Source organism: Strix aluco, chromosome 16, assembly GCF_031877795.1.
Source record: "Strix aluco isolate bStrAlu1 chromosome 16, bStrAlu1.hap1, whole genome shotgun sequence".
In the NCBI taxonomy this organism is placed as follows: Eukaryota; Metazoa; Chordata; class Aves; order Strigiformes; family Strigidae; genus Strix; species Strix aluco.
This window is the reverse complement of record NC_133946.1, coordinates 2235669-2256817: the sequence shown is the minus strand read 5'-3', so window position 1 is coordinate 2256817 and position 21149 is coordinate 2235669. Positions and strand designations below refer to the sequence as shown.

At 40.2% G+C, this 21149-nt stretch overlaps 1 protein-coding gene across 7 annotated transcripts in view; it reads right to left on the bottom strand.

Annotated features, from left to right (window-relative positions):
• Positions 1-20882, bottom strand: part of BMAL1 (basic helix-loop-helix ARNT like 1) — a 52326-nt gene extending 31444 nt beyond the window's left edge. For 2 of the 7 annotated variants that reach the window (XM_074842388.1, XM_074842397.1), the window contains exon 1: positions 20674-20803. The gene's annotated coding sequence lies outside the window, so the exon portion shown is untranslated. Of the gene's footprint in view, positions 1-3638; positions 3655-12764; positions 12782-20055; positions 20073-20673; positions 20813-20833 lie in introns of those variants that run through there. The other 5 variants (XM_074842389.1, XM_074842393.1, XM_074842394.1 and 2 more) reach the window with 5 other exon arrangements.
• Positions 20883-21149: the final 267 nt, after the last annotated feature.

Sequence of the window (21149 nt, the reverse complement as noted above, 5' to 3'; positions counted from 1 at the left end):
TATAGCTAAAAGTATCATACAGTTCTACAGAACAGCCACAGGGTCTGGAAACTGTATCATCGTCAGAAGCAGCATCCTGACTGATTGGTTGGCCTCAGACACAGGAGGTTTCATTTCCTCTCATGTCTCAAGACCATTTGCCTCTCTACTAGTGAATCCCAGCTAAAAGAGTGTTTCAACAAAGTTTGCTAGTTTGCAATCATTATTGAAAGCTTGATCTAGTATAAGCTTCTCATCAGCCAAGATTAGACTCTTTGAGCTCTTATTCTTTGAAGTACGCTTATGTCGGCCTGTTTGGATATATGACTTTGGGCAGCCATCAAAAGGAAACATCACAAGGGACCTAATGAAGCCCTTGTGAAAAGATGGTGATGCACACTATTGGAAACCAGTACTAACATGCTGCTGTTACCAAAGGAACCTGGCCTGCTTTAATAATCAATCCTCCAGTACAGTACTCCTTATAGGTATCCAGAAGCTGCTTCAACAGGGAAAACAAAATGGACCTCCTTTTTTTGGAAGACCAGGTTTCAAGGGATTTCTGCAGCACACCTACCAAACATGGCTGTTACCTACACATGAAGCAAACCACAGCCTCTCTATAGACTTCTGGAAGCAACAAGTACCAGTCCTCACATCACTAGATACTGAGTATAACTATATCAGTGCTGAAGTAATTCCTAAGCTCAGCCACAGTGGCCAGAACAAGAGTAACCAGCTCAGATGTCTCTACTTAGAGCAGGAACCAGTGAATTCTGCCTCAGAGCTGCGCAAACATTTTACTGGGTGCCTTATGACATTTTACAACCACACCAAGATCCCCACAGGTATTCTAGGAACATATTTTCAGATTTCATCTCAAATGTCAAGATGATGGATATTTTAAGGAGGCTTTTACAAAAAAGTATAGCTGTCATACAAAATCTGTAAGATAACAGCTGATCCTCTACAGAGTAAGAAATTACACTAAAAATTACACCCAGGTATAACTATTGATGCAAGATCCACTCTCAATTAGCACACTCCTTCATGCCTTTGGAGACCTTTTTTCAACAGGTCCTGCTGATCAAAAACAACCAGTTCGATTTCACTGGAAATGGATAAAACTGAAATGGAATAAAAATTAGTTATTCTGAGAACAGCTGCTTGTAAGAAGACGACTGAGCTTAATATAAGTGTTTTATTTCAAAAAAACCCCAACAAACAAAAAACAAACAAAAAACCCAAACCAACTTAAAGACAATGCTACACACATTTTGTTCAGCAGAGCACCCCAGAATTTCTGTAGTGTAAGTTATCAACAAAACAATTATATTTTACATTTAAAAATAGGGTCCACCAATGTTAAATGCTGGTAAAGTAAGTTCACAAAATCTGTGTTAAGATGTAATATTTAGCATTCATTTATTCCAACCCTTCAGAAAACTCTGTTTGTGTGGGAAGGAACAAAGTATTATTTTTTCAACGTTGGAGAGGGGGTGGGAAAGACTTAAAATTAATAGACAACAGAAACTTTAAGTTCTTTGGGGCAGATATCTAACTCTACTCATTTAACAACAAAATCAGTTTCTTATAGGTATCCAGAAGCTGCTTCCACAGGGAAATGGACCTCCTTTTTTTTGGAAGACCAGGTTTCAAGGGATTTCTGCAGCACACCTACCAAACATGGCTGTTACCTACACATGAAGCAAACCACCATTACGAAAATCTTTTCGTAATGACAGACCCATACACAGTTAAAGTAAACAACAACAATCTACTCCCTCAACTTTTGAAACATATACTTAGTTGAAGTTCTCAAACTGAGTTTCCAAGCCAGGTCCAGCCTTCAGTGTGTAAAGGATGTACTGTTTCACAACCACTGAATGCAATCCTTGTTCATCAACCCTAGGCCATCCAAGCAATTTGGAGGGAAGAGGGGGGGATGTGTATGAGGTGGGGTGTAAAAGACAGAGAGATCCATCATACTGTGTGGGTAAATCAATTATCCAGCATTAATATCCTTTAAGTAAAAACCTAATCAAAGCTATTGTTGACTACTTTAGTAGCTTATGTACTTCCAGACTGCTTTGATCAGAAACCTTAAAAACACAAACAAACAAGAAAACCAAGAGAAAACCAAAAAACCACAAAAACCCTCTCAACTGAGGAGGTAGTGGTTCTGTGAAGTCTCCCCAGTTGTACATGCTGCTTCTGATCTGTCAAGAAAATAAGATGTCTCATCTTGTGCTGCACTGTAGTCAACTTCAAAGCAAAAATTTTTAGAAAATTAGAAATTTCTCCTTAAGAGTACTGTACACAACCTGGACTGACATTTCCAGAGCAGGAAAAGCAGACAGATAACAGGTAGGTAGCCAGTTAACTCATTCCTCATGTTTACACAAGCAATGGGAATTTACAAATCAGTGCTTTAACTCACACCTGGGAATGCCTACCCTTTGCACTTGCAGTCCGAAAGATGCAGCTTTCTGTTCCAAGATTTCATCTGACTCCTAAATACAAACACTAGTTTATAGCAGACAGATGCTTTAGATACAAGTTTTAGTGATATCTTAATCCTTCAATTACCCAAACCAAACAAGTAAAGTTTCATGCAGTTAAATATACATCTTCTAATTTAGAGCTTATGAACAAATGTCCAAAAGCCTAACTGTTCATTGTCAGTATCATGGCCGTGATATGCTCTGGGCAAGTTTCATTTCCTTACTGTAGGTAAGTAAAGCTCCTGTATCATCACAATTTGGCTAATACTCTTCCTGTGGTTCATAATCTCTAAAGTTGTCTTTCAGTGGCAGGAAGGCAAAATCCTCTCACAAGAAGTTCTAACAAATGCATCTTCTAAAAGGTATGCATACGAAATACCAGTCTAGCAAAACACTTCCTCATTTACTTGAAAGGTAGAAGCTGTATGTCAGATCCCACTCTCACACTTATCCAGTCTAATCAGTGAGTTGGCACACCATGGAACCCATTCTAGGATTTATTCCTCAAGCTTGTAACTACTGCTTGTGCTTTAATATAACTTGCAATAGGATGTCTTGTTTTAAAGATTTCAACTGAGAACAAGCTTTACCTCAATCCACTCACTGACAAGAGAACCATTTTAGTACTGTTAGTTACTCCACCTTCCAGTCACCAAATCCTTCTGTGCTTTTGTCAGCTTTTCATTTTTTTCACCCGTCCTCATACTGGAGCATTGTAGGCATCAAAACTAGACAATACATTCAAGCTCTGGCATGACTAATACTCCTCAAGTAATATTTCCTCACTTGACTTTTAAAGTTTATATATTATAGGGTGTTAGACATTTTTCAGTTTAATAGGTTGAACCACTACACACTTCTAGTCTCTGAAGTGCATTTATTAAGGTGACAAACCTAGTTTCCCACATTTTCCTTTGGGCTGAATCACCTGGTCCAAATATTGTTAGACATACTGCATACAGTTGAATCTGTTTTTCAGTCACATTATTACTACAACAAACCCAAATGCATTTGGCATGCAAGACCTTTCATTCAGAGATCTATTGCCCAACAAACTATAGCTAAAGACTTTATATCTTCAGGGAACAAAGCATAGAAACAAAAGGGCAAAAATATCACAAAAAGGAGTGTAGACACAGGGGGTTATATTTATACCTTACACTTTCATTTCCAGTTTTTGTGCACTCCCTCTGGTCCTGCTGAATTCCATCTCTGGCTGGAAGAAGCTGTCCCTGCTCTCACCACTCTGACAGCCTGACAAAGAAAAGTTGACAGGCTGTCAGCTTCGCTTGGACCCTGAAGTAAGCCTTGGGAAAGGAAGATAGTCACAGCCTGCCTGGAAACAAGCTGGGGTATTCCCCACTCAGCTGCCTCTCCACTGTTTCTTCTAGCACACATATCCCTGACAAGTTCATTCTTCCCCCCGATTTCTTAAAAGCTCTTTTTGACTTAACTTTACACGAAATAAGCTGTCAAATACATATGTATCACATCCATATGAACATCAATATTTCTTCCTTCAGACTATCTCAGTACTATATTAGAGGCTGAACTTAATTTTTGTTCTCCCACTGTACCACTAGTTTTTGGATAGGAAAGCATCACAGCTTTTTGTTAACTATATGAGTAGGTAGTCTGTTAAAAAAAAGCTGCAGAAGAACATACAATGATGGCATAGCTACTGTACGTATTAAGCTAACAAAGTTTATGTGTGGAAATGGAGAAATTACTACCTAGATTTACAAATTTCCAGTTTTAAGGAAATAACCCCTCCACACACACACTCATGCAAATAGCCTCAGCTACCTGTCTCTGCACCTGGAGTGCCTTTGATATATGTGCAGTAACAATAAACACTAACATAAATAAGCTCAGCAGTTTGGTTTCCTGAAGTCACACTATTTGCCATTTAAATCCAATGAAACTAGTGAAATCTGAGACACCGGAACAATTTAGCATTTGCATGTTTTCCGTAAAACATCCAAAGACAAAAACATCAAAAAAAGATACACGTGCCATTTTCAGTCTTGTTCAATGTTTCAGAAATACTAACCTCCCCATTTCTGAAACCCTGTTTAAATGAGTGATCTGCTGCTAACACTGAGAAAGGCAGCATTTCAGAGTTATGACAGCTCATACTGTGGCATTATCTGATCCTCTGCTCTCCAGAGAGATTCACATAAAGCAGCTGGGAACCGCAACAATAGTGAACACTGAGAAGTAGGGCAAGTTCCCAACACCCCCTAGGGCCAGCACTAATATTGATACAGTGAATTATGAGCCGCATTACTATAGCTGAAGACTATCCATTCAGCGCCCAACCAACAACAGTGCTTAGTACTGCTACAGGACAAGGCAAGCAAGACAGTACAGCTTCTTCCAGTCTCACATCACCCTTTCACCAGTTTCAAGTGACTGCGAAACCAAAATGATAACCAACAGAATTCTTTAACAGGACACTGAAACTAAAGCTAGTTGTGTCATCATACCATGTACTGAATGCGTACGTGACATACTCTTGTCGTCTTCTGCCACAACACCATCTACTCTTTGTGTTTCCTCTCTTACTTGGATAAACTGGAATTTCTATGTAGTGTGACATCTCCAAGGTAAGCCCCAAATACCACACAATGTGCACTTCACTAAAGCCAGCATCTAGGAAATTTTTGCTTCTGAGGCTTTGTAAATCACAGCATTCTAAGTAAGACTTGGAGGAGCAAACCACATGATAGATTAGGGAGAAACCATGCAGAGTATTTCCTGTCTTTTGAATTAATGTCCAGAGTGGTAAGTACCTTGATAACAGCTATATGGCTTGGGAAGAGTCATATTTGTCTAGCTCAGGATAAGCATGAGATACTGAAACCTCACAGCAAAGTTCCACAGAACAGCTGATATAACACCCTTAGTGCCACCAAAGGGATGGCTTCACTCTGTTTTTTCTTCTCTTCCTTGTCACCCTTCCCCCAGATTTCCCTTCCAGTACTCCAGCACAGACTTTATACAGTCCCCAGAGCCTGTCTGTACTGTGTGTTGAATCAATCTGCTCATCAGGCTGAATAATAATAACTTGAGAGAAAGCACAGTCTTCTAGGGGGTTAGCAAGCTCAACCGTCTTACTGAAGGGTCAGATGATACCCAGAACCAGCGCAAACCAAGAGGGTGAGACATGCCAGAGGAGGGGTAAGCGCAGAACTGTCCCTTTCAACAGCAGCAAGTGGCTAACATATTGCTGTTACATCCTTTAACTGCACCTTCAGCTTATTCACAGCACTCTGGCAGTATTTGTTTCTAATGTGCAAATCTCCGCGTGGTTTGAGCACGGAAAAGTGTGCTGAAACCTTTCTACTGATCCACACCTTCACCATGACATTTTCTCTTCTCAGGGGTTTGTTCTTTTGTGAATGACAAGTTATGAATATACAGGAACAGTATAGGAGTACATCTATCCACTCTGTACGCATTGCTTCAGTGGGAGTATAAGCTTTATTTTCTTGAGAAAGGCCTACAGCAATACGAAAGCCCTTCACAGAAATGGCTGATAAACATATTCCTTTTTTGTGCATCTATACATTAATGCTGACGTTGAGAACCACCAAGTTTCCAAACCTGTGACATTGAGCTGCCAGAGACAGATCTGGATGCAAGCCTCAGACTTGCATTTTTCCAGACAGGCTTTTAAATCTATGATTTCTAATTTAAATCAACAGTCAAGTTTGAATGTGTACTTTTACATTACAACTGAAACTGAAAAAGTGTTCTAAAATTGCTGTTGTATTTTAGAACAAAATCTCACATTACCAAACCATGACAGCCCTTAATAAAGGCAGAGGAATGATCAGGGAACAGCAGCAATTCACTTAATAGGGCCCTTATGCTTTGCAGACATCTTGACTGTTACAAAAAAAAATAAAATAAAATACAGCAAGTGGGGAGGAACAGTGTGTCATCCTCACACAAAAAAACCACCAAAAAACCCACAGATAAAAAAATCCTGCCAACACCAAACATGGGCAAAAGAGAACGAAAGCTTGTTCAGAAAAAAAAAAAAAAAAAACACAACAAAACACAGCCACACACACCTCAAAAGGACTCTTGGTAAAACTGAAGGCTGCATTTTTTTTTAATGATTTTTTTTTGCTTGGATCAAAGATCCACCCATGAAACAACACCCTCCCCCTCCAAACGAAGAGGAGATACAATACAGAGCAAAGGGACATCTGACTAACAGTTGCAAGCAGAAGTTTTTCCAACCCATTGTTTTATTCCAAAAGAGAACATTCCACAACCTACGCAGTCCAATCCCAAAGGGCCTAGGAAGGATCACTAGACAGTTCACATTCCTCCACAAAAAGTTTAAGTAGGTTTAGATGATCTTATTTCCGCAAGTAGCAGACTTGTGCCAAATATTAATAATGCGGTCCCTTAGTTACCACTTACAAATGCTCGTAATTATTTACAGCTTCTGAACAGTACGGAGGATGACTTGGATAACATTCAACAAATCCACAGCAATTAAATTTATTAGAAAATGGAAAACTTTCTAGTTTCACTCAGTGGAACAAGACAGGCAATGCGTTCTGCAAAAGGAACAATGAAGTAAGCTAGTGCTCTTCAGCTCAGAAAACTGGAAGGACCAAGGTCTACAGAATCATCAAATGTCACAGGAGCATGAAACAAAGCTTGGTTGAAAGGTTGAAAACAACACATCTCTTCACACATAAGGTGGTAGGCTGTGGAAACTCTCTGCCAAATAACAGGAAGGCTAGAATGTCATGTGCTTTCCAAACAGAGGTAGGACCAGTTCATGGAAAAGAATTCTGCTGAGGGTTACCACCACATCTGGCTTGCAAAGTCCCTGAGCTGAAAGTAACTGTGGGCCAGTATCAGAGGACATATGCTTGCCCTAATTTTACTCTTCACAAGCAGCCACTTACAGCCATTGCTCAAGACAGGACTCTACAGGAACTGGGTTTTTGTTATAGCATGCAATGGTCACTGTGACCTTCTTTCAGTGTTAGCAAAAGAACACTACCTTTAAATACTTAGAAATTGAGGTAACTTCTACTTACAAGTATGACATACATGAAATTCCCATAGTGAAAGTGTAAAGTATGCAACATCCTCAAAAAAACCTTCCCAGGTTACCTCTGGTTTGAGTCAACTAACCTGCAGTTATCACCATAACATCACTTAACACCAGGTGGAAGATTTAAATTCAGTCAGTACACATTACACTGAGTTTAGCAAGGCAAACAAAAGCTTAGCTTATCAGAAAAAAATAGTCTAATACAGGAAATAGGATTTATAAGCTAGGTATCTGCTTTCATAAGTGTAATTTCAAACCCAGTTTAAACAACTAAATTCCTATGCAGCGCCTAGAAACAATAGCACTGAGCAGGGAACCACGTTAATGCACACCGTTCTCCAGTCACCTGAAGTCTTGCCTACAGTATGAAATGAAATTTCAAATCAAGTAGAGCTCACAATTCTCTTAAAAAGGCCAAAAGAGCCAGCAAACCAGGGAAACTGTTACTGATAACACATGGGGAAAATACCAACCAGACAAACATGCTTAGAATAGAAAAGAATCACATATTTCAGAGGATCATATACTAATCACTAGATATAAATATTTCTGAGTCCTATTTTTCTGCAATGTTCACTTCAGAATATATAATCTAGAGTCTCATGCACTATTTTGCCCTGTCTTTAACAGAGAAATAGATACCCTTTTTGTAAGTGTGTTTACCTCAGTCACTCATCTGGTGTTCAACTGAAATGTTTTTTAAGGATATCTGCTAAAGCCCCTTCAGCTGTCTTCAAGGGTTCTGTCTCCTATTCCATATGTGCCAAATTTATTCTTTGTCCCTAGAGGTACAAGCTTAAGTTTCCATTCAATAAATTCTGAAATAACTGACTAAAGAGAAAATATTTGCCTTGAGTAACTTAACGGGCAAATGTAAGCGTCCTTTCTTTATCTTCATGTTATATCACTACATCTTTGTTTTCCTGAATATGAATATCAGCTCCTCAGGTTTCTCTCCCTCTTTTTACCTCCATTATCAGTGCTTGTACAGTGCTTGTTCTTGTACAAATTGTCTGTATTAAAACTTGAAATTTCAAAATAGAGAAGCATTGTAATTTGCTCCCTTTAATTAGTAAGATTACAGACCAAAGGCGAGGTTTGCTTTCCTTTTTAGTATTGCTGAACAAAACTTAGGTATTACATTTTGTCTATGCCTTACAGAAAAACAATATGAGAATCCCCAGTAGTATTTCTAAGCTTTTAAGTTGTTTTGAAGAAAGGTTGCAAGTCTGTATAGATGGTCCCCTCCTCTCTGCTACAAGGCTTTCTGGCCCTCCCTCTCCTTCACAGGGCAGTTAAAGCTGTATGTCCTCCAGCTTCCTTCTACTCAAGCACAGGGTAGCAGAGAGATAAATACCGATCTATTAAGAATCTTAATACTGATCCCAGATTCATTCAGATTTGTTCCCTTGTACAATCATGTATTCTCATCACCTCTGCAATAGGAGGCAACCTCATCTACTATTTTATACAACAAACAGATATGCTGTAATTCAGGCCAAAGTTTATTTTGGAAAGATATCCTGGATGAACTGATATGTTGCAAGAATCTATTACCCTCCTCCTATCTTCTTTGTTCCAAAGCTTAGTTCCTCTTGTTCAAAACTTCAAACTTTTCTGGTCTGAATTTGAGTAGGTCACCTATCAGCTACTAAACCTCATTTCATTTTCTCCTACCAGGCAACCTTATCAGGTCTTTAACTGAAGGATGAATCCAGTGAATTGCTTTTTCCTCCTTTAACTAAGTTTAGTTGCATTTCTTTGATCTCACACTGTCAGGTTGTTTGCAAAACATAGTTCATTCCTTTAACTCTTTTCAGTTTTCTATAAACACTTTAAGTAGTCTGGGAAAGTTTTAGTTATTACATAATTAACATCATACATAGATCAAACTACCTTTGAACCCAGCTTGATATCCTTATTCATCAAGCCAAAAATTCATTTGTCCACCTCTCTGTAACACTGCACTGGGAAGTGCCAGTCAATAAAGTCCTCCCACCCTCAGTCACTTCAAACCTTCGTTAAGTGTGATACACAGATACACAACTGTTTAGCAGCTAGTTAGAAATGGCACACGTATATTTCTTAAGCAAGATCTTCCCAAGCAACAGACTTTTGGAGTGATAACTAAACAGACCAACCTGCACCACTTGGCTCTCACCAGTAAGAGTCTCTTCTGCCATCATATAATTGATACAGTCCCTGACTAGTCTAACAGAGACAAAGCTGAGTGGAAACTGCCAGAAACAATGCTATCAATCCTTGCTTTGATTACAAACAGTAACTGTATGAATCAGTTGGCTAGTTTATCTAATATGGGGCTACCTGGATTTTTACAGTGCAGCACAGACCTCTCTTTGGGAGATTCATGAGACAGAATTACTACATTTTTTTATTAGAAGAGAAGCTGTAAATCTAAACATCTAACGCTTTGTAACTGAAGCCTGACTGCAAGAGTTGTTAACCTTCTAGCTTCATCTTTCAGCTGTGTACTTCCATATAGCACTGGCACTTATCTAACCCCACAGTGAACTGTTCAGAGATACGAACTAGATTAAAACTAATCCTGCTACAAGTCTGAGTAGATCACAGTAAGGTGATTCAGGGAGTCAAACAAGTACCAGCACTGTACAAAGGGGAAGAGATGATAAGCTCAATGCTAAGTGTACATATAACTTGCCTAGCAAACACATACCTGAACATGAGAACACACAGGTTAACTTCTATAGGGATATTATAGCAAGAATAAGCCTACAAAGCCTCCAGTGTAATAGAATTATTCAAGAAACAGTCTGAAAAGTGTTATTTATTTTGTGAGCTGCCGCTTTGAATAAATTTACTCCTTTTATAGAAAGCCTTTTTATCAACACCCGAGTTAAATCAATCTCCAATACATAGGAACACAGTCAAGAAAGGACCTGAATTAATGGTATTCAACATCCAGGTAAGTTAGGCTTAAGAAAAACTGTTCTGTATTAGAATGATACATAAAAACAGACTGAAAAGAAGGAATGTGAGAACTATGAAGATAAGCAGAACAAAACAGTACAGAAAGCCAGCAGGAACTAACCGATTGCCCCTTTTAAGAGTGGAAGAAAATGATTAGCTCACATGTGGAAATGATTCTGATGAGTACACTTCTGGAAGGATGTGTGGAAAATACAGAACGACACCATAAAGAATAATTGAAGAGAAACTTGCATGCTGTTGCCAAACAAAGACTCAGCCAAATTACATCACAGGGAGGAGTTAGAGAGGATATGCTGTGTTGCATTTGAAGGTGGAAAACTACGGTACTTCACTACAACATGAAATTAGGTTTGCTAGAAAGGGCAACTAAAGTTAACTGTATTTATCCCTCATGTTTCTTCTTTAAGAAGAAACCTGCTAGTCCATCAAGATTCTTCCAGGCGTTGGAAGTCCTGGAAAGTTCCTTTTTCTGCTTCCTGAAAGCCGCTGAAATCCACCTGCCAGCTGCTCCTACAGACAAACATGAGAATTTGCACAAAACTCTTACCAACACAGCATCATTCCAAAACATTGCCATAACACACAAACACACAAAAAAAAGCAAACAAAGCACTCACAGAACTGAGACAAGAGGATAACAAAAAGCCACACAGAAGCAATTTTAAGGGGGAAACTTTTTTTTTTGGTGTGTAAATAAAGTCAGAGACCAGTTACCACGTTTTCCAAAGTCACCAAACAAAATTCAGTAGAAAAATGGAAAAGTATGTTTCATTGACAAATAACAGAAACCAGTACTTTTCCAGGTTTCTCAAGGGACGCCATCATTTAAGTACATGACAAAGTATTTGTTAAAAAACAAGAAGCATGCATCTGAAAGCTGTGCCAAAGGAAGTATATTACACAAGTTTTACAGCACACCATGAATGAATCCAATGAATCCATGGAGGCTTAACTACTTGCCTGAGCAAATCCCGTTCTAAAAGGCACATTAATTTTGCCTAAAAAGCACCCAGAACTCTCCTAGACTAATTTAAGCATTTAAAAGAAACTCTAAAGTCTTTGTAAGGTTGAATAATGATCAGTTCACCTAGAGACAAAAGATTGTAGATATGCTACAACACTATCTAGTTCTCTAATGAGATACCAATAGGCACTTTTTTTCCTTGATTTTTGTTACATGGAGAATTTCTTTTTCATCCTGCTTCTGAGATGTGCAACTATTTGGTCCTCACTAGCATTCATATGCTCTAGGAAAAAAAAATAAATTTATTAATACATTTTAAGTAGAAGGCACAGATTCTCCTGTTATCTGCTGACTTAAACCTTTTCATACTTTCCATTTATATTCCAAATTAAGTTCAACAGTTTTAGTCAATCTTTTTTCAATAAGTACATCACAGCCATACAGAAAACAGATTTTCATGTCACTGTCACAAAGACAATTCTTCTGAATGGCTATTTGATGAGAACATCAAGAATAAACCAGGGTGCCAATATTTCTCTAAAGGGAAGCCTGAGTAGGTTTTGGAGTTTTGCTTCCATAAAACAGAGTATGTAGACAAACTGACAGCAAGATGAGACCTATGCCATTAAGCAGCAATTCAAGATGCAACTCAAGATGCAACTAGTGGACTGAAGTCCAAACCATGTATTGTCTTGGTGGAAAAGAACATCTTCTTCCTTTCAGTCTCCTTCCTATATTCCATTTCCTCCAGATTTCCTGGCAAACCTAACTGGAGACTTTGCTGGGTCTCTGCCATTTTTAGATAAATTATCAGTTTGACAATAACTTGGACATGTAAGTGTTCAGCTCTGGTAGTCAGGTGATCATGGTGAATGAGCTCCCGAAAGATTTGAGTATCTGACACACTTCTGTATTTGTTCATCTGGAAACCCCGAAGCACATGGGCCAGTAAGGGAAAGAGAGTCAGATGTCTAGCTGAGTTACTCTTTCTTGTTATGAAAAAGAATTTTTAAAAAATGGCATAATAAATAGTGAAAAGCTCCATTGTATAGCTCCAGAGATGAAAGTAAAGAGTTGCTTATTTTTCTAGCTTCTGGATATCAGTATCAAAACCAGATTTTTTTCAACAATTTTTTATGTAGAGTTATGAAAGAAATGACCCAACACAGCTTAATCCAAAAATATTCTGCCATAAATCCTCTTCTTCCATGTCAAGGCTGCAGTGTAACATATTTAAAACAGCACTTTTCACACTTACTGCCTCTCCCACCTCTCCTTCGGGACTACTCATTTTGTGAGCTGTGCTGTTTCCTAACCTACAAAAGCAAAAATGTTTATGAAGCCACAGGTTGTATGGTATCAGCGAACTCAGTAATCTCAAATCAATCCCCAGGGGAAAATAAGTTATCCTTGAGCCACAGCAGATTCCCCAGTCCAGTACCTTTGCCCAAACACATATGCCACCACAGAGCAGAGGGACAGGATACATGGGATGGAAATGGTTAGCCAGGAAGGAGTTAGACTGTTGATGGGGGCTACATTGTCCACAGCAGACCAGTTCAAGTGATCATGAAAACTACTGTCCAAATTCATCCAACTGCCCAAATTCATCCAACTGCCCATGGATGTTGCAAAGGATTCATGTATCACTATAGGACAAACTGCTGGGCACCAAAATCGGAGATGGTTTTTTCCTTTTTGTCCTGTCCAAGTACCTGAGCATACTGCCTGAACAGTAGCCTTTCCCCCACAGGTGTGAAAAAATTCATCAATTCATCAGGTCTGCAAAAATTCATCACTCAGATTAGAATTCTTGGGAGGAACATATAGGACAGTCAGAAAACTCTCAGGGTGGCATCAGCAGTACATAAAACTGTTAAACTTTGCTCTGAGCTGGTTAGTTGATAATCTCTACTGGGAATGGGAATATAGAAACATCAGTTCCTACAACAGCCAACTGCTGTAATGTTCTCCTCTATTCCCCCCCCCCATCATCTTATTCTTGATGATGACAAAAGCATTAGAGTAAGACAAATGAAATGCTACTCCAGCTAAGAAAATAAAGCAGGCATTTGCTACGGAAGAGTCTCATGGTCAAGTCAGATAAATTAGGACAGGAATTACTTCATTCAAGAAATAATGCCAAGTACAGTAATTGAGAACTCTTTACTGCCAGCTGGGATATCTTAAACAGACTGAACTAGATTTTTAAATGCTATAATAGGGAAATACCCATTCTTCTTCAGACTGTTCCCCCGCCAGACAAGCTGACCAAGTTGCACATGTCTCAGACGTGGAAAAAAGTATTTATATAAAAAGCCCAAGAATTTCTTACAGAGGTGAAACAGAAAATTCCATCATAACCCCAAACTAGAATAAACTCATTGCTCTTATTTCTCTCTTCCTATTAAACATAGGAATATACAATTGCTGGCCTTGTATTTATAAAATACAAATAACTTCTAGAACTTCTAGAATTTGAACCCAAACTGCATAGCAAGCATTAGAGAATATTTTGAACAGATTATTCTTTAACTATTAGAGAGCACTTCAGCAAGTCTCTAATGTGACAAGTTCTTCTAAGAAATCACTGAACTGACTTGCCAGGTTTCTAAAATAAACTGTAACATTCAGAGGCTAGTTTGGTCATCGCAATGAAAGAATATTTTCGAATAAGAGAAACAGGACAAACTAAAAAAATAGGGAGGAAACAACACCATTTGTAATAAAAAACTTGCAAGTTAATGCACAACTTCTAGTGTATAGACATACTTCACACATGATTTTTCATTAAAAATGGCACTGTGAGAATGAAGGGCTGTAACACACATCACTTAAAATCTCCTAATTTCACATAAGATCACTAGAAATTAAATACTATGTAAAAACTGTCAATTGAAATAACAGTTCTGTAAATGTAAATTTTTGACAGCTTCTAACATCATAAAATTTCACTTAAATTTTAAAAATTAAGGTGATAAAGACTCTTCAAAACTCAGAGCCATAGTAAACTGGGTATAGATTAAAATTACAGTATAATGTTACTCTAGGACAGCAAGTTTGCCTAATGTTCTGAAGCCTTATCTGATCATTAAGAAGAAAAAATATCTAGATACCAGAGCCTTCTAAGGTCAAACTTAAGTAAATTCCTGAATTTATGAATCTGGGCCTTATCCCAAGTATAACACAAAAATACTATCAAGTATCTTGACAGCACAGTGTTAATACTGACTTTTTTTCATTAACTCATTGAATTCATTTCATTTATAACAAACCGATTTGTAAACACAAATGCAAAGATTACATGAAATGGCTTGGCAACAAAACACACTGGGAAAGGGAACAGAGTAATAAATAGGCATCCCATTTCTCAGTCAACAATTCTAGAACTGCAAACTGGAAAACCCAACATGGTCAAGACAAGGTCAGAAAACACATTCTAACATAAACCTCAAAGACTAACATTGATTTTTTTGCAATGTATTCTGGACCCCAGAATTTATCCCTGAAAAAGTACTAGGCCATTCAAGTCTATGGGCAAAATAAATACTATTTTAAAAGGTTATACTAAAACTAATATGCCAGTAGCCAAACTGCAGCATAAAGCCCAAATCTCAGGGGGATTTAAAATACAATTATCAGAGGTCCTTGAGTAAAGGGTAAAAATAAAAGTAGAACTCGGATTATAGCCATTTTGCTGTCACTCTCAACACAACTACAATGCATACATGCAACATAAAGGATAAAAGTCTTATTACTTTTTAATACATAGTTATGCTTCAAATTGGAACAGATTTCCTAAATTTTGTAATGCTTCAAGAAAAAACAACAAACATAGATAACAAAGAGAAATCCATTCATAGCAAGTCAAGAAAAATAAAAAAACAACCAAAGCAGTTCAAGGAAACTATAAAACTAAGTTTTAAAGACAGAAAAAACAGTTTTTAAAAAAAAAGTCAAAACAGAAGTATTTTATTTTCTTCTGTTTGTTCTAGGAAGTAGCTTTTCCTTCTTACTTCACTCCATTAATATTCTGCAGTACAGCATTACTTAGCAATTTCTACCAAAGTCTTTCTCATCTTGTCCTTTTTTCTTAGACAAACTAGAAAAGGCAAAGCCACTTTAAGGAAGTTTCCAAGATAAAAAGAACATCAGATCAAGAATAATACTCATTTCTGAGTTCTCCAACAGTTGTATTTCATTCTCCCTCTAAAACCTACACCAATCCCAAAGAGGTAAGACTAACTTTAGAATTTTCCGAGTAGTATTGTATCAAGACCACATCAGATCTTTAAAATACATGGAATTACTTATTTTTAGCTGACACAGAAAGGAATTAAAGCAAACGGCTGCAGTTGAATAAGCATATCTGACTTACTATGAAATGCCTTCCTATTAAAGTGATTTGAGAGACATGATGCCAACACACACCACTTGGGAACTGCCAAACATATCCTATCCAGCGTTAGAGCAACATCTTCATTGGAAGATGTATTTCCATCACAGCGACACCAAGTAAGGACTGTTAAGGATTTAGCAATATGTTCGCTGCTTCCTTTATACAAGGTGCCACTAAATTGCCTCGTACCTGCGGAAAATAGAGCCTGCTTACATTTTCAAGGAAAATACTGTCAAAACAAACATGAAAACTACAACTACCTTCCTCAACTGCTTATATTCATATGAAAGGATTTCTTTAAAGTTAGTAGAGAACATCAACACCTTAGACCACAAGAAATGTGGCTTGTTATTTCACCATTCTAAAATCCTGCCAGCAATATTTCTTGCTCTATAAGTAGCCTACTGGCACCATTCCTACACAACACCAACCTACTAAACTACAGCATGGCTTCAGCTCAGGGTCACAAGTTGTTCTGACACCAGCAGCTGACCTAGAAGTGTGTCTAACATAAGAGACACTGAATAACAGCTTCTCAAATGGCAGGAGACTGAAAAGGTTACAAATTCTGTATGCGGTGGCTAAGAAATATCTTTTTGCAGCTGCAAAGGAGAAAAGATGACCTGAACATAGAGAAGAAAGAAGAAGAAATCCTTGCAGGGACGGAAGTGGCAGGGACCACATGACCACATGAAGACATTATCAGCCAGTTTTTGAACTGAATTAAACTACAACCACTACAGGGATTTTAGCAACAGCTAAAATAAATTTGAAATAATATCAAATGCAACAGAAACTATCAATAATCTTTGGGACAAAGACTGACATGTCAGACTATTTTTTTTAGTTAATGAATATATCAGACTAACAAAACCTGAAGATGCTGTTTTGATCTGTGTTCTTCTGCAGAATGGATTAAAAAAGAAATTACATTTCTCAACATCTGGTGAAAGATCAGGTTTCCAAGGAGATGAAGTCTGGGCCTTGGATAAGTAGCCTTACTGCATTTTTCCAGCAAATTGAGGTAAAAAAAGCAGGTGCAATATGCAGTTCTTGTCAGCGAGCTATTCACCTCAATATCCACCTCATTCAATGTAAAGTTCAATTAAATATACACCACAGATTACCTGACAGTATTCAAAGTGATTAAATACAAATAAAAACAATTTGATAATTACAAGTGGGATCTCTTCCTCCCACAAAAAAAAAAAAAAAATCATAACCTAAACTTAAATATGCTTTCTAAATAACTCAATAAACTAACTCTTAAAAAGAAAACCATTCTCATTTTTAAAGTCCGTATTTTTTGCTCCATTTCAGTGTCTTGAGTTTCACCTATGTAACACCACGAGAATACACAAAAGTCATCAGTTTGCATTGCTCTAACTAAACCTGGAACATATTTACTACTGCAGTGCAAGACTACCACATACATATATGTATATGCATACATACATATACACACAAACACATAGAGTATACCTCTGCTTTACTTTAGCCCATCATCTAAAACCTATCTACCACAACTCTTAAAAAGACTGAAAGACCCAGACTGAAAGCTGTCACTGCTTTTGAAAAATGCCATAAAACACCTTATTTACATCTTCAAGCACCTCCAAAAACATAGACCATAATTTCTATAGGCTGATCAAGCAGAGCTTTCAACAACTAAGTGCAAAAGTTGATGCTGAGTTCCAGTCAGCAGTATCATCTACATCAGCTACTACAAAACCAATTATTTTAGTCTGAAGTTTTCTAAGTATGATGAAAGCCAAAAATGAAAGTTTCAAACCATGTTTAGTGTCTTAAAGTAAATAGAGGAACCTTAAGCATTCTTTGTGTTCTGTAAACGTACTGAGAACAAGGAAGCTACGCAAGCTTAAAAGTATGTATTTATTTTGGGCTTCTCTTTGCAGTCATTTGCATATTATATGCCTTTACACATCTTTTATTTAAGACAACTAACCAGAGAACTTTCTAATACTTGGGGATATAGGTAGCTGCTTTTTACTACTTTTCTGCTGTCTTTCAAAAACAGGACTATGGACAAAACTGGTATTAAAGGTTAGAAATGAAAAGCATACAAGTTACAGAACTAAAGAAGAAAGTCACTAAGGGATGCACCATATTCACTTTGTTTTACTTAACAATGTATTCCTGCAGGTTTCCCTGTACCTCCTGTCAAAGTGGAATCACACGGACAATTGGCTCTGTACTGAAAACAGCTTAAAATATTCAGTGTGAGCATGAAAACAGTGCTTCTATATTCATCTAAACTAATTAACCTACACATCTCTTGATATTTCCAGCGTGCTTGATATCAATTCATTTTGAGAAATGGTCTTACTCATCTGCAGCACACAGGCTGCACCTATCACATTAGGTCTCAGCTTTGTCATCATAGTGTTGCATAGTGTTAAGGAACTGTGAGTAACTTTAAGCTCTACCAAACAAATCCAAGGAACGTTCACTTGTTCACATTCTTGGTTTCCCAAAAGAATCTTCTGGAGCAGGTATTGGAAGGGGAAAAAAAAAAAAGTCTTCAATAAACTCCCCCTACAAACATCACCTTCTTAACACATCCTTAGCAATGGTCTCCAAACACAGCAGGTCTCTCAGCAGCAGGGGGTAACAGTGAGGTGGTACTAGGCCCTAGCTTCAGCTCTGGCTTTGTGAAATCCCAACTACAGCTAAGTGAGTAAACTAACACCCCTGTGTTCCCCACAAAGGGCCTTGTAGGGAAGAACAAAACAAAACAGCTATCCTTAGGTTCTCTGTGGTACTTCCTTCTTGCCCAGGCAGTGTCCCAACATACCTTCTTTTACAGTCTTTGGGTCTACACAGCACCATACACCACAGCTGTCATGCAGACAGACAATGGAAATGCGCCGTGTGGAAGAGAATAGGAGATAACACAGCATATTAATCTATAACCACAGTATTTTATTGGGTTATTTTACACACTCCATTTCTGCAAGTAGGCATAAAAAACCATGAATGGTCATGAGAAATACAAACCCACACGACTCAGAAGTAGCAAAGACTTTCCCCTTAATACGGAACTGTGGTTCAGAATATTCAGATGAGAGGTCTATAGTTTCTGACACTTCAAACAGCTATTTACATTTGCATATTCCTAGAGCATACAAAACAGCCTCTAGGGCAGAGTTTAACCTCAGCCTTCTGCAAGACCATGTACAGAGACAGCCAGTATTAATAGTTAATTAAAACAAAAAACCTTTCTTTTTCCCTCTACAAACTTAGCTGCAGTCTGTGTATTATCAGTCACTCCCATCTAAAAAGTCTTTTTGATAATATATACTAAACAGGCAGGACAGGCACTTTTAATTTAACCTATTAAAAAAAAATGTAGTTTTATTTTGAATGTTCAAGAACCAGCATTTTGAAAAAAATTCTACTTAAAGACTGGATAATTTTGCAAAGAGATTAGATTCAAAATTGTTTAAAAAGATGATTGTTCTCTGCAGTTGACCCCTTCTACCTTGGGTACTAAGAAAATACTTAAAAATTGCTGTAAGCATATTTGCTTCAAAAGCAAGAAAACACACCCACTTGTTTCTTCACCGTTATTTTCAAGTTCTAAAATCTTTCCACAACTGTTATAATTGAGGCACTGGAGTAACAGAAACCTCAGCAATTAAAAATGCAAACCGATTCCCCTGCCTCCCCAAGCGCAAAATCCTGCTCTTGGGAAGCCACCTCAACGTTCCCAGTAATCCGCATGGACTGGTGAAGAAAAACGTTCATTCTCCTGTTGACAGCGAAGACGCACCCACAGCTGTCAGAAACAGCCCGAGAAGTAAGAGCAGCGGGGAGGGCTGCCCCGGCACCCCGGGGCTCCCCCAAACCCTCCTGGGGACCCCAGCTGCGCGGGTCAGAGGCGAAGCAGCCCACGGCTGCCCACAGGTGGGACCGGCCTCCTGCTGCGGAGTCACAACCCACAGAAACGGCCAACTCCGACCGTCACGTTGGGGTTTAACACACTCCTCGGGCCTCACCTAAAGCTGAATTATCACAAGGCACCTGATTTACTGAAAAAGGTCCAAGGGATCAGCTACGGGACAGAGGTCGAAGGGACCCATCCCTGTTGCAGGGAAAGGGGCACCACCATCTCTGCTCGGTGACTTACCTCAGCCTCCACACCCTCGAGGAGGTTAACTCAGACCCGGCATTGCCTCCCCTGAGCTCCCGGCCCCCCGGCTTTGCCCCTTTCCTCGCCCTCCACCGAGCCGAGGATGCACCGAGAGCGGGACCCCCGGCCGCAGCTCCGCCCGCGGCGTCCGGACGAGCCGCCGCGGCGGCCGCGGGCCCGGGGCCGGCTGCAAACGGCCGCGACTCGCCTCCGCCCCGTCACCTCCGGGTCCTGTCACACCGTCGAGACAGCCCAGACCGGGGCCGCTCCGTTCGCGGCCCCCACCCCAGTTCCGAGAGACACAGCCCAGCACTGCCGCCGCGGGTGCCGGGGTGGTGGTGGGGGGTCCCACCGTCCCCCTCTCTCCCGGTCCAGCCTCCTCCCGCCGCGGAAGCGGCAAGCCCCCAGCCCCTCCCGGGGCAGGCAGCTCCCCACGGCCTGCCAGAGGAGGCAGCTCCGGCGGGGTGGCGGCCCGGGGCGGCCACTCACCGGCCTCCCCTCACCCCCCGGGGGGGCGCCGCCTCCTCAGCCGGGGACGCGGGCCGCCCTCACCCAGCAACCCACCGCCCGTTAGCGCCCCCCCCAACGGCCGCCCGCTGCCCGTTAGCGGCTCACCGCGAGCTCCGCGCACCCCCGCGCCGCGCCGCGCCCCGGGTGGGAGGGGGTCGCCGTCCCTCGGCAGCGCGCTGCACGCCCGGAGCGGCGCCCGGCGCAGGCAGCCCCCGTCCCTGACCTACTTTCCGCCTGGCTTGCCACCCAACGGCGCACCACTAACCTACTTTCCAGCCAATAGCACCCTCCTCCGGCCCCAGACCGGACGCGCCCGCCCGCCAACGGGCGAGCGGCTCCCCGGCGGCCTTGCCCAATGGCCGGCCAGCATGCGGGCAACGCCCGCCCTCCTGAACAGCAGCTAATCCCCGGGCGCCCCCGGAGTGGGAGCCAATCAGAAAGGCGGGTGGGAGTTTTGGTCCCGCCTCCCCGGCGAGGGCTGAGGGAGGGGCGCGTGCGCGGTGGCGGGGCCGCCGTTAATCAGCACCCGGGCCCCGGATGTGGCGGGATCGGTGGTGGCTGGTTTGCCTGGGGCTTCCCTC